The sequence below is a fragment of the Chenopodium album genome, chromosome 5 (genome assembly GCF_948465745.1).
Source record: "Chenopodium album chromosome 5, dcCheAlbu1.1, whole genome shotgun sequence".
NCBI classification, from domain to species: domain Eukaryota; kingdom Viridiplantae; phylum Streptophyta; class Magnoliopsida; order Caryophyllales; family Amaranthaceae; genus Chenopodium; species Chenopodium album.
This window is the reverse complement of record NC_137838.1, coordinates 40,969,342-40,974,438: the sequence shown is the minus strand read 5'-3', so window position 1 is coordinate 40,974,438 and position 5,097 is coordinate 40,969,342.

Sequence of the window (5,097 nt, the reverse complement as noted above, 5' to 3'; positions counted from 1 at the left end):
TTGTATTTTCCTTTTATTATTATTATGTGCACGATGTCCGTCACTTCATGTGACATTTTCCTACCTGGTTAGCTCCCAGTGTAGTTTATCTCAATCTATTTAGGGTAGGGATTTGGTTGGAAACCCATTCAATGAGTAATAAAATTAAATGGATATATGTATTTGTCTAGTTAAATGTTGAGTGTCTTGAATGCTTGTCACAGGTGCAACAAGGTAAGTTGTGTGATTGATAGGATGAAAGCATGTTAGTGTGCTTCATTACGCTTACGTACTCAGCTTTGCTGATTGTGCGTTTGTATGTCTGTTTGGCCTTATCTTTACCTTGGCCCTACAACGACCTATTTCTAATGGCAAATAGTGGGGACAAGTAGAGAAAAACTCTTTTTAGGTGATGAAGCATATTCATGATGGGCATGAGTGAAGAGTGAATCGTGTTTAGTTCTCATGAAAGCATGTTTTTAAGGTTTTATGTTTTCAAGCCATCAACATTTTGAATGAGTGGCAAGGATCCTCTTTAAATTAGTACCTAGATCGAGAAATTGGTGTCAAGATCTTCATATTTTTGCGTATTGTTAGAAAGAGTAGTTGAAGCCATCGTCGGTGGAGGGAGATTGTTCACAAGCATATTGAGAGGGTACTTTTTCATTGAGATGTCGAGTATTTTAAAACCCGCTATATCTATGTTTTTCTGGCTTCTTCGAGGATCAATGTGACACTACCATTAGCGGGTATTTAAACTTTTGTGATGGGGACGTACCCCCAAGCTTACCTTTTGCTCGTCCTTGAGCAAAACAAAACCAAGGGAGAAATAATGAACTTATTCAAACAAGCAAAAAGAAGACAGAAGATAAGAATATACACTAACTCACTTTCGTAGGAATCACGGTCAATTTCAGCAACTAAAGACAAGCCATTTAAACCCCTAGCGGCCACGGGAGTGCTATGCGACCGCAGCATTCCCTTAAAGTTGAAGGGAAAATTCTACAGGACTGCCATAAGACCAGTGTTGCTCTATGGTACAGAATGTTGGGCTTCTAAGAAAGAGCATATTAAAAAGATGGAGGTTACGGAAATGCGCATGTTAAGGTGGATGTGTGGAAACACTTTAAGAGATAGAATCAGAAATGAGGTTATTCGCAAGAAAGTAGGTGTGGCGGGCATTGTAGATAAATTAAGGGAAAATCGTCTGCGTTGGTTTGGACATGTAAGACGGAGACCCGAGGGTGCACCGGTGCGAAGAGTGGAAGAGTGGGACCATGGAGGGATTAAACGAGGAAGAGGGAGACCAAAGATGACTTGGTTGGAAGGAGTGAGGAAGGATATGAAGTGCATGGATTTACGTGAGGATGAAGTTTTGGATCGTAAGGGATGGAGGAGAAAGATTTATGTTGATGACTACACGGAATAATCAAATTTGGTTCATGTTAGCCGACCCCACTTTTGGGATTAAGGCTTTGATTGATTGATTGATTGATTGATCGCCCTAGAGGACAAGTGATGCTCTCGTAAAGGTTTCCTAAGAGATTAACTTATAACTCTCGTAATAATATAAACAAGGCAAAGCATGAAAAAGAAACTAAAATACAAGAAAAGGAAACAAATGTTCATGAAAGGACTTTTCCAAATGTACAAGCACAAATGAATGCAAATCTTTCTAAACAAGTAAGGGAGTGCACATTTCAAGATACCGAGGTTGATTGAAACATAAATATGCTAAGCATAGGAATTAGAGAAACGCAATCCACTTTCATCCCAAATGGTCTTACCGCGTTCTCCCTACTAGTCTAGTGAGCATCTCAAAAGTTCCACGAAGTAACCGGAAAAAGAGATAATTTTGGGCTACTCGAAGTCTTGACAATGCATCCCCTTTCCTTTGAATTTAACTCATAATGCCCTCCCTCGATATATGACTCAACCTCTAGGTCGAAAGGTCTTTCCCAATGGTTGTAACGTAAGGGCAAAAAGGGTGAGGGTAGGCTTAAAATTTAAAAATTTAGCGATAATTGTAATTAGTGAAGCAAAGGGTGATCAAACCTTCTCCTCATAACCAAGAAATCGCCAAACAAACAAAAAAAAAAAAAAAAAACTAACTCCCCCAAGCTTATTCAAAGCTATAACAACAATCATATATACAAAGAGCGTAAATGCTTCTCCCCCAAGCTTAAAGGAAGCATTGTCCTCAATGCTTGAAAGGGGGAAAATAATCACATCAAAATATTTTTGTTTTTTCTTATTATCATATCTTTTTTTTTTTAATTTTATTTCTTTATTTTATTTTCTTTTCTTTCAAAGCAATTGTCCATGCCTCTTCAACGTAGGACGACTTTTACAATTTTGCATTTGCTTCGTCCTTGTCTTTTTTAAAAGTTTGGACGGCCTTTTCATTTATTCATTTGCCATTATTCATACAAATATAAAAACATAAACTTGCTTTCAAGAGAACCAAATATCCAAACTCCTCCACCACAAACTCCAACATTAATGATCAATTGCTTCACAAAAACTAAGAATGGAAACGAAAGTGAAATAGAAGGCTCAAGATCTAAATATGTGGCCTGAAAAGCAGGGTTCAAATGGTTAGCAAGAAGACAAATGTGAACCCAATGAACTAAAAATATTAATATTATCCTAGAAAAAGAAAATTTACCACCTCGAAAAATTGCCTTTGTCCTTCCTAGTCGGTTCGGTCTCGTGTTTGAGAATTATGAGTCCAGATTCAAGATTAGATCCGCAATAGTCAAGGATCCAAGCTGCTCATGCAAGATATGTAGAAGGCTTGAAAATCATGAAACCTTACAAGGTTGTGGCAAAAACTCACTAAAAGCTTCAAATTCACCAAAAGGGAGCAATTGCAAATTTTCAAAAAACAAATATAATCCGGCTTCAAGGTCCCTAATGTTCTAAGCGACTACCTTAGCATACTCTATCCTAGAATCAACCAAACATACTCTCAAACCGTGCACACCGTTACTATTTAAGAAGAAAAGCATTCAACTATGCAAGTCCAAAAGTATTATGTCCAAAGCAAGAACAAAACAAAGATACATTGCAAATTTGCCTGGATAAAAACAAAAATCTTTTTGGAGGTTTTTTTTTTTTAATTTTTTTTAAATAAAGAACATGGAGGTGCATATACAAAGGTGTAAAGCATATATGAATAAAAATCCCACCAACATGATAGAATACCCTCCCCCAAGCTTGAATGAGACTTTAAACTCAAACATAAATCAAATAATCCATGGGAGGGAAAACAAGGAGATTAATCCAACAATACCAACACATGTCCAACAAGGTATCAACCGAAAGAGAGAGCAAGGAAAGATATTACCGGATTTAGGTGGGTGTAAATACCAGCAAATGACCCAATTAAACCTTTCAAAAATAATTTCCTCAAGAATTTAACCTTGCCTTTCATATGCTAGCAAAAATTGGAGTCAAACTTCCTTGATTCTTGATCCAAATTGAAGCACCAAAGTATATCAAGTCATGTACCTAGAAAAATGCACACACACATTTCCATGAGAGAAAATATATTTTAAAAAGAAAAGAAAATGAAAGCAATAAAACACGGGTTACTTCCCGAGAAAGGCTTGCTTAAGGTACAAGCTTGACCGCTCTAGAAAATAGTAATTCAATGCACACTAGAGCTTGTCAAATACACTACTACACATTTCATATGAAATCAAGTATGCACATGACAAAAATAAGGCATGCAACAAGCTTAGTGCACACCTATGAGGAGAAACATGCCAAGAGAAAGAAGAGGAATCAAAAGAAAATTCAACAAAATAAGAAAAGGAAAAAGAAAAAGAAGAAGAAGGCAAACTCTCCTCACTATATTTTTGTGTGGCAACATCACCCTTTTACTCAATTGGGGAAAAATGAGCCACATACAAATCATCACAGACAAGGGGGTCCCCAATAGGCTCATTGACAAAGGAAGGGAGGAATATAGGAGTGTAGGGGATATGGTTGAAATTTCTTGAAAAAGGGATATGAAAGGAGGGAATATGGGCTATGGTTTTGCAAATGAACTCTTACTCACCACCATGCCTCAAATCACCAGTAAGAGCATGAAAACCAATCATAGAATCCTCAAAAGAAGAACACGCATGATCATCATCTCTATCAAACATCCAACTCCCAAGAGGACCCACATAATCTGCTCCCTTACATTCATGAACAACAACTCCCTCAACTTCTTTAAAGCCCAAAGTCTCGCAACCATGCATGAATGGATGCAAATTCATTTCAAAATCATCTCTATCCCATGAAGCACTCTCAATGAACTCACTCAAAAGGCTATGGGTTTTCTTTTGACTCTTAAAGAACTTATTGGCCATAACCTCAAACAATTCCAAATACTATACTCATGGATAGATTAATCACAATCATGCACAAGTGACTCATCAAGATGGGTGGGAGGGTTGGAGTTTTCAAATTCAATATTATCTTCATTCTCAACTCCTTCACCATCACACAAATGCTCATAGATGGTATCCTCACACTCTCTTGGTTGCTCATAATCACCATCATCATCCTCAACACACATATTGGATTTGTAATTTTCACACACAAGCATCAAAGATGACAATTGACTTTCTAGCTCTTTACCTCTCTTATTTCCCTCCTCAAGATGCTCCACACTATTTTTCATCACCTCCAATTGACTTCTCAAAGAATTAAGAATCGAATCCCTTTTAGGCTCAAGATCATCACTAAGATCAATATGCGTAATTTCAGTTTCCAAAGTAGCAATAAGAGATTCAAAAATTGTAGAAGATTGAGGCTCAACAAGAGAAGAAGAAGTAGTACAACCAAGATTGGAAGAATCAAAATTGAAATCATGAGCATATACATCATATTAGTGAGTGGGGGCACAATCAAACATATGAGTTTTTTCAACTTGAGCATGCACCTCATTATCATGAACAAAAGAGGGACTAGAATTGAAAGCATTTGTTCTAGGTTCACTAATGGGATCATGTGATAAATCATGGGAAATCATGCTAATATTAGAAGAATTAACACATTGCACATCAAAATTAGAAACATGATAACCCCTATTATATATATCCCTAGCGAACCAAACATAAA